Genomic DNA, 13,839 nt, shown 5'->3' on the forward strand with positions numbered 1-13,839 from the left:
CACACACCAAAAGAGAAACACCTGGGTCACTTGGTAATTCCACATTTGACTTTTTGAGGAACGGCCATACTGTGTCTCTCTCAGTTCTGAGCCTGGTGGTCCTCGCACCCAGCAAGCTCCAAGCCAACAGCAGCCATGCCCCCCTTCACCCCGACCCGGAGCTGCCCCTCAGCGCCTGTCTCACCCTCCCTTCAACCGCAGGATCATCCCTGGTCCCTTCCTCCCTCACCCAGCAAGCAGCCAAGCCCCCTTGCTTCCGGTCAGAAGTGCCTCCTCTCCTGCCCCTTTTCATCTCATCCTTTCCAGAACTGAGTTTCTGAATTTCTCTCAGATCCATCTATGTCTTCCTATTGCCACGGCTCCCAGCTGATCCTGTTGACTGCCAGGGCTCCACCTGCCCATGGCTTTTGCATAACTGAAAGCCAGCAGCCCCCCAAAGCCTTCCTGAACCTCCAGTTACTGCCAACCCATTATCCTGTTGGGTATTCAAGATGGCGCTGGTACATAATGAGCCTTCAAAAATATTAGCACCCGTATCTGTCCACTCATTCATCTCTCAAACATTACACTTGTGTATATATCTTAAGGAAATAAATATATAATATCCACATATATACCATCCATCTCTCATCTATCAAACGTTACACCCATGTATAGTCTTATGTAAACAAATATATAACATCCATGTATATATGTATCTGTGTGTGACATAGGTGTGTGAGAGAAAGATTCATAGAGAAAATGCTTAAAAATACTTGTTATGGTGGTATGATTGTGATAGTTTATTACAAGTATTTTTAAAGATTTTCTTTAACTTAAAAAAAAATCTTTACTTATATGCTACGAGAGACAGAGAGTATGAATCAGAGAGAGAGGGAGAGAGAATCCCAAGCAGGCTCCGTGCTGTCAGCGCAGAGCCCAACGTGGGGCTCGAATTCACAAACTGGGAGATCACAACCTGAGCTGAAATCAAGAGTTGGACATTCAGCTGACTAAGCCACCCAGGTGCCCCTAAAGATTTTTTTAAACTAAAAAAATAACACAAAATCTTTGAGAAACATCAAACCCCATAGAAATGTGGAGAGAAAAACTATGGAAATACCCCACACCCTCCCTGGCATTCCACAGAGCCAATCACAATTTTCTTGCTTTTTTCCTTCTTGAAATTTTTTTGTACAAAAGAGGATATATGCATGCGTGTGTGTGTACATGTGTACACATACACACGTAGTTTCTATTTTACAGGAAAGAAATCATATTCTATACATTGTACGGCCACTTTACTTTTCTTGTTTTTTGAACTGACAGTCTATCCCGTACAACTTTTTATCCCACAATGCCAACCACTAATATTTTTTTTCTTTTCAGAAATTTTCTTTGTGTGTACCAAAATGAGTAAATTACAGATAAATATACACATACACACATTTTAAAAACAGGATCAAATTCAGACTCTACATATTGTTTACCAATATGCACAAGCAGGGGAGGGACAGAGAGAGGGAGACACAGAATCCGAAGCAGGCTCTAGGCCCGAGCTGTCAGCACAGAGCCCAACGTGGGGCTCCAACTCATAAACCGTGAGATCATGACCCGAGCCGAAGTCAGATGCTCAACTGACTGAGCCACCCGGGTGCCCCTATTTTTCTCTTTTTGACTCAACCGTGTGTCCCGGACCACCTTCTGTGCCCAAATGCATGCAGCTCTGCATTAAACTGTCAGACAGCCGCTCACGACTTCACAGCAGGGAGGTAACACGATTTGTTCGGTCGTTCCTATATGGACGGACACACAAGAGTAGCAGTTGCCAACTACCTTGTGCGCTCCTGTGAGTCCTGTAGGACTAATTACGGGAAATAAGTTTTCTGTGTCAGGGGTTATGCATATTCAAAAAAAAAAATTTTTTTTTAAGATTTTATTTTTAAGTAATCTCCACATCCAACATGGGGCTCGAACTCAACCCCGAGATCAAGCGTCGCACGCTCTTCCAATGGAGCCAGCAGGGCACCCCAGATTCAAAATGTTGGTAAGTCCGACCAAACCCCCCTTCAGGAGGTCATGCCTTTAAAACACTCACTCACCGTGTATGAGAGCCCGGCCTTTAACGATATTTTAATTTTTGGATTTGTCTGGAAGTCTGGCATTGTGTTTTTTTGATGTGTGTTCCCTAACTGATCAAGAAGTTGAGGCTCTCCTGCTAACTCTCCTGGCCTTTTCTCTTTCTTCTGCCGTTCATCTATTTACCACTTCGCTCTCATGCCTCCACCGTGACATGGAGGTCCTGCCTCTCTCTGTGTCTAAACTTCCCTCCGGTCTTGTCTCCATCTCCCCTCTCTACGCAAACCCAACTTGCAAAGGATTAAAATCTAAAACATCAGAAACAGAATGTGACAAAATGGCCACGCTGGAGAGTCAGAGTGAAAACTGGCCCGCGCGGGATCTCAGGAGTGAAGTGTGCCAAACAGCCTTGAAGCTGGGGATTAAAGTCTTTCTTCCATCTGGAACCTGGCGTCTACAAAACAGTGACCACATTGTGAGCCTTCCCAGAAAGAGCGCCGCGTTGCCTGGCTACCCTGCAATGTATATATGGCTTGGCAGCTGGCCTGGCTTTGCAGCTCAGAGGAAAATTCCAGGGTGGGATGCAAGCTGAGGTTCCAAGGACAAATGGGCCGGAAGGTTTAACCCCTTCTTTTCAGAGCTCGAGCTGAGGGGCCTTCTGGGCCCAGGTCAGCTCGGCCAGGTGGTCAGATTTCCAGGCTCTTTGGTTTTGTTCTTTGCAGAACGGACTTGGCAAGACCCAACTTGAAGACAGGCTTCCAGAACCCATGAGGTCCACAACCCACCTGGCGCTCCCGGGACTCAGCATCTGGAAGAGGGTCTTCCTATTCAGTCACGTCCTGGCTCAGACACTCACTGAGCCCCAGAGCTTTGTGGCTCTGGGATGCAGGCCACTAACAGCTCTGGGCACAGGTCTCTACTCAGTAAACTGAGGGTGACCGGTCTTGGCTGGGCTGTGTTGAACATCCTACCAGAGTAGGAAGGTGACACGGAAATGCCCTGCCTCCGTTCCCTCCTCCTCTTCTTTTTAGCGTCCTTACGAATGGTCTGCCCTCCTCCCGCAGACCCTCATAGGTCAGTGACACCACACCCTATTCATTCTGTCTACATCTTTGCTATGGTTTCCAGCAGAGTGTTCAAGAAGGCATTTACAAGGCCCGCGAGGTTCTGCCTCCCAGCTCCCGCCGCTCCCCAGGCTCTGGCCTTGTTGGTCTTCATCTGGGTCTTTGATCACACCAAGGTAATTCCCGCCTCCAAGCCACCCTCCGATCAGATCAGGGCGGGCTGCTTCCCATACCGCAGGGGCTCACATGAAATACCATCTCCTCAAAGAGGCATTCCCAATTGTTCCATCTCAAATGCAGCTAAATCCAAGCTTCCAAACCTGCCCTCAACCCCAGACACTCAACCCCAGACGCTCAACCCCAGACCTTCACTGAGCTCCCTGAAGATGCTACCCCACCGCCCCCCATGCATTCTGTAGATCCCCAATTCCACCCCACCCCGACACTGGGTTACTCACTGAATTATCTCGTACTCATCGAATCGGGTGCCTGTTGGTTTGCTCGCCCGACAAGCACTCCCCTTTATTTTGGTCATCAAGCTTCCTATTTCATTTGAGGGGCCAGGCCACCCCTACTCTCAGCCCTTTGCGGTGAGTGGGAATGACATCACTTCTGATCTAGGAATGGATACAGGTCTCAGGTCTGTGCAACCCAACCAGCATCTCAGGGACTGACTCACGGATGGGCCCGGAACTTCAGTAGAATTACTGGGAGAGAGGCACTCCGTCTCCACTGCTGCAATGGCAAGCGGCACCCACGCCTGGAGCTGTTGGTAGCATCTTCACCATCTTGAGGGGAGAGCCTATGGCAGAATGAAGCCCGATCAGAGGAAAGCAGGTCCCAGAGACTGAGAAATGAAGATCTCATCTTAATGACATCTCTTGAAATGCTAGATCCAGCCGTACCTGAAGCACTCTGAACTTTACAGATAGGGAGACAAGACATTCCCACTCACTTTGTTTAAACCAACTTGAATTTATTTTTCTGTCACTTAGATAGGAAATGTGTGTGACAGATAAAACCCCTATCTTAAGCCCTTGTCCCCACTCAGTTTGAAAACATTAAAGTCATCCCTGACTCTCCCCCCTTCTCCGTCCCCCACATTCAAAGACCTGCCATGTCTTGTGACGTCTACCTCATAAATGTGCCTTCCGCCTCTCGTATCCTCCATGCTTCTGTCTCCATTTACCACCCTTCACACAGACACGTGTCCCAAGTCTCTAGTCCACTCCACCGTTATGTCTCCTCTGCTTTCTTGCCTCCACGTTGGCTCTCTCCATTCCAACATCCAATCTCAAAAGGGACATCCTTCCAAAACACCAACCTAACGCCCCCTCGCGCTTAGTGACGCGTCTTCAGTGACAAGAGACAGAAACACTAATTGCTAAAGCAAAACCAAACAAACAGAAATAAAAGTTGTGTACTGAATTGAGTAACTGAAAAGCCCAGGGGTGGTTGGCTTCAGGCGTAAATTGACCCGGATTCTTAAAAAATCTTGATCAGGGATCCATCCCTCTCCATCCCTAGGCTTTTCCCACAAAGCTTTGAGTGCTGCCCCTCATTGGCCCAGATGGAGTCACATGTCCATCCCGGAGCAAATTACAGTGGTTTCTATTAACCAGGTACAGATCCCAGGAGTCCCATACATTGAGGGGGGTGGGAGGGGGGTTATCCAAAAGGAGAAGGGGGTTTTGTTGGTTAAAGAGTGTGAGTATCGGATAAGCACCACCTTACATCCATCCAAAGTGTACCACTACCTTTGAGATCAAGTTCAAGCTCCACAAGACCCCCTGTGGTTTCCTCTGCACCTACGTACACCCTGCCTTCCCCAACAACTACCACCTCTACACACCAGCTGCAAAAAACCACTCTGGGTTTCCTCAACCCTCTCATCCCCAGACTTCTGCATATGTCTACTCAACCCTGTGCTCGCCCCTCCCCTGCTCCTCTTTTCAATCATTTCCTGCTCAGCTTTGAGGCCTCAAAGGTTATTGCTTCCAGGAAGGAGATCCCGAGACCCCACAAATGAGATCTGGTTCCTCCTTGTTTCTTTGGGGATATTAACCCTACCCCTTATTTTGGGGACTGTTTCTCCTCTACCCATATTCCCACCAAAGGTGACCTACTATAACATTATTCTCTGTGCCCTGGGCACCGGGTGAGTGTGTGGCACACCTCAGGCCAGTTCAGAGCCGTCTAAGGACAAGGCGAGTAAGACTCATCCTTGCAGACGGGTAACCTAGGAATAGCACCGTTCTGACCTCATGGGGAAGATGTGCGTGACAGTCTGATGCCAACATGCAGATTCAAGTGGTAGAAGAGACAGCTGCTGGCTGCATTCCACCACCCTGAGGACAGCTACACTCCTTCCCCCCTCTGGGATTTGGTTACAGGAGCCAAGAAATTCCCCCTTTGCCTAAACTAGTTTGAGCTGTTTCTGAGATCCAGTCCTGTGTGAGGCTCCAAGCTGACAGTGTAAAGCCTGCTTGGGATTCTCTCTCTCCCTCTCTCTCTGCACCTCCCACATGTTCTCTCTCTTTCTCTCTCTCAAAATAAATAAATAAAATGTGAAGAAAAAAAAAAAAAAACAGAAACAAATTGAATTCCAGAGATGCAACACAATATATGGTGGTTAAGGAATGCTATACGGCCTCAACTCCATTAATTATTTTCAATGTGTCTGTAAACAAGTCATTTAACCTCTCTGTACCTCCATATTTTCATGTGGGAAGCAGTGGTGATGATTAAAAAAAAAGTATGACCTCATAGGATTGTAGAGGATAAAGTAAGAAAATCTATACAAAGCACACAAACTGTGTTTCGCGTTTAGGCAGCCCCAAATAAGCATGAACTATGAATAGACCCACTTGCTGAACATTGCACAGAAAGAAGTAAGCAGAAATATTTGCTACTCCACTAGAAATGTGTGAGTGTAGACGGAAAACACGAAAGCGGATCTGAATGAGGCCGGCGGGTGTGTTTCGCTATCTGAACACACATGCATGCCTCACTTTTCTCATCATAGCTACTATGCATCCCACCCCATATGCTGTCTTTGCCGGCCAAGCACTCACTCCATCTCTTCTGAGACTAGCTCTTCTCTTACTCTCTTGTCATATGGTTCAGGTGGGGCTGATCCCCACCCTGCTGACTCCAGGAGCGGCCAAGGACCCAGGTCTGGCCCACAGCGCGGTAGGTCCTTTTGGCCTCAGTGATTAGTTCAGGGATGGGCATATCACCCAAGTAAGGGCACAAGGGAATGAATACCAGAAGGTGAGGATTACTGGGGGCTACCGTGGAGGCTGGGTCACTAGAGCACAGTCACGGAGGTAGGAAGAAGGTTGGAGGAGAGCATCGCCATGGAGGTCCAGTGAAGCTGGGTCAGTGGTGCATCTTGACTTGGTTAAGGAGAGGATAAGTTGTCAAGTACTTCTGAGAGCTGTCAGTGCAGTGGCCTTTCCGTGGGACAGTGTAGGTGAGAAGCAGAGGCCTGATGGGAAGGAAGTGAGGAGAGAAAGCCGTGTGGATGTGGGGGGAGGGTGCCTGTGAGGAGGGATGCCCTTGACCAGAGAGGGGAATGGGATCCAAGGCGGGGAGGGTGGCCTCAGGGAGGAGCGCAGCAGTCCCCGCAGAGGAACAAGTGAGGGGAGACACCGGGGCCCAGATGCAGGTGTGAAGGCAGTGTTGGAAGGAGATGGTAGGCCCCTTGTGATCCGCACAGTACGTGAGAAGAAGGTTGTGGCACCACGTGCAGCACCAAACAGCCACGTCCTGAACAGTGGGCTTCTACTAGTGCAACTCGTTCCTCCCAAACCACGCGGTTCAAATCCTGGCTCTGCTGTGTACTAGCTCTGGGACAAACTACCTCTCCCTTTCCTGATTCAGTTTCCCTACATGAAAAATGAAACACAAACAACAACAACAACAACAAAAAACCAAAGAACCAATCTCTGGAAGTATCCAACCAAAAGCTTACTGTGAGCACCCACTGTAACACGGCTCAGCTCACCTGCTTATCTTGGATGAATATTACTCATTGCTTACAATGAGACCGTATTCAAAGCAACTCAAGAAGAAAGCTTGAGCTGAGTAAGCTGGAAGGTAGCAGCTTACAAAAGGAGTATGTCCCCGGCCTTATTTTTTAAAATGTATTTACTTTTTTTAGTAATCTCTATGCCCAACGTGGGGCTCAAATTTACGACCCTGAGATCAAGTGCACATGCTCTTCCCACTGAGCCAGCCAGGCGCCCCTGTCCCTCACTTGTTGTAGGTTATTATGATTATATTATATTAATCTTATAACATACAATGAAATATGTATCACGATATTATATATGGCAATCTCATACATAACTATGTATGAATACAATTTCACGTATAAGTGTAAAGCAATAAATACTAATAATATATAATAACTGTGTTGTAGATCATCCATCACTTATTGTAGCATCCACAACACGGGCCCTGCACCAGTTTACCCAGTAAAATAAGGATTGGGAGGAATATGCTGGCAGAGAAATAATTAAGAGTGAACTGGGTATTTATTGACTATTGAAGATGGAGATACAATATACAATCATCTTTCGGTGAAAGCTAGTGAAAGCCTTTCTCCTACAAGTCTGGGTAAGTGTCCTGGAAGACAGAAAGCACAGCATTATTTCCAGTGTATTCCTTTCACTTCATGCCTTAACCTTGATTTGTCAGAGCAGATCTGGCCCCTTTACTCCCTCCTGCTCTAAGCAGTCTTTCTAATTGTCTCCTGGTTTGGGGTCCCAAGGGTTTTCTCAGCCCAAGACAATGGGCCTCGGTGAGACTGGGGGGCAGGGGAGAGATATGCTATTCATCTGGAGAGTGCCTCTCATCACTGGCGCCTCTCTGGGAAATTGCTTCTCTTAAACAATCGGCCTTTCTTCTGTCTTTCTTCCCTGCCTTGGGGGGCGTGCGTGCCTCCAGGGTTACAAGTAACTTCATTTGAAGGCCACAGCTCTAATGACCTTCAGGTCTTGGATTGATCTGGAGCCTCCAGCCCTCTGGCCCACTCATTCTCTCCTGGGACACTCCCAGGCTGCCACACCAGACTGAGGGACGCCAGGAGCCTCCTTTCCTTAATCCCCCCAGCTGGGGCTGGAGGCCCTTGCTACGGGTGGCCGGAAGAAAGCTTGTTCCCCCAATCCATTGGTCTTGCAACCTCAGGCAAGCCCCCTGTCCTGTACACTGTCCCTGATCCTGTACAGGATCTGTACACAGGCGGGATCTCAGGGATGCAATCCACCTATAAAGGGAAAGATAGTTACTGTTTTCATACCAGGAATGGAGGAGGCCTCGACTCTATTAAAGTGTGTCAGGAAGCAGGTAAGCACAGACCCACTTGTAAATGTTTTCATATCCAGGAATGGGGTAGACAGAGACTCTGCCTCTGCTCTCATCCACGTTCAGGACAGGTGACCCAGTAAAGCCTGTCTCTGGCAGCAGGGAGAAGGATTCAGGCAAAACCCGGAACTTCCTATATCCCCCTTTTTGGCCCCAGAATCCTGCAGAGCAGAGGAGGGGAGCAGGTAGAGAGGGGCAGAAGGGTCTCACCCCATGCACCCTACAAATCAAAGAGCAAGAAGGCTCCCAATTCCCAGGCCTGGTACAGAGCCCTCTGGGGCCCCAGGAGCCATAGTCTATCCCTCAGACGCCATAGTACAGGTCAGTGACAGGTGGTTCCCCTCTGGAAGCCCCTGTTCTCCCTCCCTAGTGCCGACTACAGGAATTCAGAGACTCTGCCTGGGACAGTCTGGTGTAAACTATAAATACAATTCTATCAGACACCCAACAATGGGGCTCATGCAACAAGTATCTTACATACCCACGTCCCAGGCACTGTGCTAAGTTCTGGGGAGTCACCGGAGCTCATGAAGATTTGTTCCTTTTCTCCTGGGGGGGGGGCGGACCAGGGAATGGGGGCTCTGACAAGGTCAAGACAACTTTTAAAATTAATGGCAACGGGCAATGGTTTCTTGGATGTGACACCAAAAACACAGGCGAGGAAGGCAAAAGCAAGCAACAAACTTGAAAACTTGCGCACAGCAAAGGAAACCATCAACAACATGAAAGGGCATATGGAATGGGAGGCAATGTTTGCAAATGGTAGAGCCAACGAGGGGTTAATATTCAAAGCATATGCAAAGAGCCTCTAAATTCAACAATAAAGGAGCCAAAGACTTCAGATGCTTCTCTGAGGATGATGATACGAATGGCCAACAAGTACTTAAATAGGTGCTCAACAGGACTGATCATCAGAGAATGCAAACCAAACCCACAATGAGATGTCCTCTCACATCCATTAGGATGGTGATTACAAAAAAAAAAAAAAAAAAAAAAAGGAAAAAGAACACAACAGAAAAAAAAAAAAAAAAGAAACCAGTGTCATCAACGATGTGGAGGAAATGGAACACGTGTACACTGTTGGTGGCATTCCAAAATGGTGGGACTGCAATGGAAAACAGTAGGGAGGTCCCTCCGAAAAAGAAAAGAGAAGGACCCTATGATCCAGCAATCCCATTTCTGGGCATACACCCAAAAAAATTGACAGCTGGGTCTCCAAGAGGTATTTGCACACCCATGTTCTCAGCAACGTTTTTCACAGGGGCCAAGAGGCTGAAGCCACACGGATGTGAAGAAGCAAAATGTGGTCCATCCATACAATGGAGTATTATGCACCCTTCAAAGAGAAGGCAATCCTGCCACCTGCTATAACATAAACGAACCTCCAGGATATGATGTTAACTGAAAAAGACCCTGTCACAAAAAGACAAATATTGTATGATTCCACTTCTGTGAGGTTCTTAGGGCATTCACATTAATACAACTAAGAGAAGAACACTGTTTACCAGGAGCTGAGGGAAGGGGGCAATGCAGAGTTGTTGTTTCATTGGTACAGAATTTCAGATTTGCACGATAAAAAAGTTCCGGAGACTTGTGTCTCACAACAGTGTTGAATACACCACTGGGTTGTACACTGAAAAATGTTTAAGATGGTAAACTTTATGTTCTGTGTGTTTTACCCCAATTTTAAAAATGGAGATAATAAAACAGGGTAACCTGCTGGTTCCTTGGGAATTTCTACATAGGAGAGGCTTCAGAAGGGTGAGGAGGGATCTTGTAGCTGGTTTGTGTATCACTCTATAAATAACCTGGAGAAGACCTCAGTTATCCACATCCAAGAATGGGTATTAATTGTGGGGCTGGGGCCACATAGGAGGTGACACCCATTTTTGGAGGGCATAAGGGACTATTATTCCAGCTGGAGTTTTTGGGAAAAGACCCCTCTGAAGAGACAACACTTAAGCCAAAGCCTCCGGGCTGGCGTAAGGGTCTTATAAGGGCGAGAGGCCATAGGGACATTGCAATCTGTAGCAACGGCTACAACCATCACTTCCATTGTTCTTAACTGCGTTGTCAGTTCCCAGAGACTGTAGCTATGGTGCGCATTGCCAGGATAAATCCTTTAACCAGACAATGTCCCCTTGCATGGAGCAGGGCAGGCGAAGCAGGCTCCTCGGGGGAACAAAAGCATGGCTTGCAGCACTCGCCAATGCCCACCGTGTAAATCCTCCCACTGTGGCTGATTTCAAGCTAACAAGGTCGCGTCACTGAAGATGCGGCTGGAAAGAGACGAGCTCCAGGAGCTCTTCTGAGCCCATGCAGGCCAGCACCAGCCTGCCACTGGGACTTCTCTTATTCTGGGCGGGATCAGGGAAAGTCTCCCAGAAGAAGGGTCCTGAAAAGTGGAGACAGAACCGGGAAGGACAGGCAATGGGAAGGAAGGGGTTTCAGGCTAAGAGCTCCATAGCTCCCAGTCTGGCCCTCAAGAGTGGCCTCCAAGAAGGGCAGTGTGACAAACGTGGGGAGTGGAAACCCGGTCTGCCTTCTTTTTTTTTTTTTTCTTTTTTTGTAATTGTGGTGAAATGCACGTGGTGTAAAATTTTACTGTCTTAATAATTTTTAAGTGTACAGTTCAATAGCGTTAAGTACTTCCACGTTGTTGGGTAGCTGTCCCCACTACCCATGCCCAAACTCTTCATCCTGCGAAACAGAAACTGTGGCCCCATTAAAAACCAACTCCCCGTTTCCCCCTGCCCCAGCCCCTGGTGCCTGCCTTCCTACTTTCTGTCTCTATGAATGTGACTCCTCCAGGTACCTCCTAAAAGTGGGCTCATGCAGTAGTTATCTTTTTTGTGACTGGCTTATTTCTCTCAGCGTGATGTCCTCCGGGTCCATTCACGTTGTGGCACCTGCCAGAATTTCCCTCCTTTGGAAGGCTGGAGAGTATTCCATTTGTACGGACAGACTACATTTTGTTTCTCCATCCATTCATCAACGGACACTTGGGTTGCTTCTGACTCTTGATTTTGTGAGTAATATTGCTGAGAACATTGGTGTGCAAATGTCTGAGACACTACTTTTAATCCTTTTGGGTCTATAGCCAGAAGTAGAATGGGTGGGTAGAGACCCAGCCTGTTTCTCACATTACTCTTGCCCCAGCATAATGTCTGGCACTCACAAGGGTCTTGGGAGATACCGAACCATGCCTAGAAAAAGGTCTTAGGAAGAATCCTCCTACGCTGGCACTGGGCATCCAGCATCCACCAAGAACTCCATAGAAGTTACGTCATTTAAAGTAGGACCTGTCAGGATGCCCATTCCACAGGGGTTCAGAGAAGTGAGACCAGTGGAGTGGAGGGGCTGCAAAAGAAACAGGATTTATGGGCAGAGCCTGGCTCTACTGGAACGTCCAATAAATGCTGAGGGGGGTGGTCTTCATCCCAAGGGCTGCTGACTGCTTTTCAGCAAGGAGGGCGATGTTAACACATTTTTGTCCAGTGCAGACCCTTCTGACTGTAAGCAAAGCGCATCAGATGCCACTCAAGTCCAAAGTGACCTGGAGTTAATGTGTGGTCACAGAGACGGGGGAGAAGAGGAATGGTTTGAAAGACATCGGCGAGGACAGTTGGGCACAACTTAATGCACAAGATCTGGGCTCCCCAGTTCCCACCTTGCGTATAACCACATGGCTGACCCGTGACCCTTCCCTAAAAATGGGACCACATTTACATAGGGATGTTTAGCAGTTGCTGGGCAGGGATCTCCTCAAGGGAGGGCCAGCCACGTGTTACCCCATTTGCTGAGCCTGCAGATGTGTCCTTGGATCAAATGACAGCTGTGGGGGCGGACAGGGCTAAGGGCAGGAAGAACAGAGCCTGGACTTAATCCGCCACAGTTGTTCTGGCTTTGAAAGGAATATGTTGTCCAGGCTGGCCTATCTCTTGTCTCTTTTACAGAAGATTGTTCTATTCTTCCCATGCTAAACGGAATATGTGCCCACTGCAACTACTTTGGAAATTGCATGCACACATATGTACATATATACATACATGGAAAAAAATTAAAACTACCCACAAGAGTAACCAGAGATGAGTTTTGGAAACATTTTGGAATATTTTCACACATTACCTTCCCAGTGAAAATATATTCATAAAACCACTTGTAATGAAATTGTGAGGATGTTATTCATTCGGCAATTTTTACCAGAGTGCCTACTTGTGCAAAGCACTGTTTCAGGTGCTAGGGATACCACGGCTTACAAAACAGCAAAAATTGAGCCCCTGACTTTGTGGAGTTGACACGCGTTGTGTCCACTTTGTGCTTCCCACTTTTTCCTTTTTCAGGAACATATGCCCCTGTTCTCACCAAACACCTTGCGCTCCCCACCACCCCATCCCCCCGCCCCTGGGCGGACATCTGGCAACGTCTGGGGAAGAGTTTGGCCACACAACTGGGGGTGGCCAGTGCTCCTGGCATTTAAAGGGCAGTGCTCCTGGCACTTAACGAGTGGAGGCCAGGGATGCTGCTGGCCTCCCCACTGCCACACACACCAAAGAATAATCAGACATCAGTGTCAGAGGCGCTGATGTTGGGAAACCCAGCTCTGTAGGTACCTCAACATACACACCCACAATATTCTTAGCCATCATCTGTTTATAACTCACAGTGAGTTATACTGTATCATAGTTGGAAAAAATGTACAAACACAGCTTTAAGGTGAGTTCAATTGCCTCTCTTCACTTCGTACTATGGAGAGTTTATTGTTCCCCTAAACCCTCCTAAGTGGAAATTAAAGAGCCTCTTCTGCCTCAAAGCCTAATGGTTTTTAATAACGGAGCTTCTTCTTCTTCTTCTTCTTTTTTTTTTTTTCTAATAGCAATTGGAGCGGGGGGTGTTGGTCGGTTTGAAGTAAGGGAGTTGTAAAATCTTACTTGTGTGGGGAATCAATCGGAGGGTGGGCAGGAATGGAAGCAGGGATACCATCAGGAGACTGATGACGTAATCCAGGAGAAAGATGAGGGTGGAATGGGCCAGGGGGCCCCGCAAAGGAGGTGGAGAGATCTTGTCTGAAGACGGTGTTTTGAGGCATAATGGACAGGACTTTGTGGCTTGTGGTATACGGGGACTGTGGTCAGGGGGACAGGTGCACTGATATCCATGCTTCTGCCTTACAACTATGACAGGCATTCCCATTCCCAAGAGATGTGTAGGCTAATGACCTGCCAAGATTTTACTCCTGAGTAAAAACATCACTTCCTTCCAGGGAAAGAAGGCCAGATCAGCCAGGACAGGTTCGGGAGCAGTGTGGGGTCATTTCTACTCCTTTCCTTCCCCTAAACTCCCCTAC

At 47.8% G+C, this 13,839-nt stretch overlaps 1 long non-coding RNA gene across 3 annotated transcripts in view; it reads right to left on the reverse strand.

Moving 5' to 3' along the window:
- The window catches only part of LOC122234384, a 170,667-nt gene that overhangs the window by 143,943 nt on the left and 12,885 nt on the right, over positions 1-13,839 (reverse strand). For 2 of the 3 annotated variants that reach the window (XR_006212166.1, XR_006212165.1), the window contains exon 2: positions 3,802-3,924. This is a non-coding gene — a long non-coding RNA (uncharacterized LOC122234384). Of the gene's footprint in view, positions 1-3,595; positions 3,925-13,839 lie in introns of those variants that run through there. The other variant, XR_006212164.1, reaches the window with a different exon arrangement.

The sequence above is a fragment of the Panthera tigris genome, chromosome E2, assembly GCF_018350195.1.
Source record: "Panthera tigris isolate Pti1 chromosome E2, P.tigris_Pti1_mat1.1, whole genome shotgun sequence".
NCBI lineage: Eukaryota > Metazoa > Chordata > Mammalia > Carnivora > Felidae > Panthera > Panthera tigris.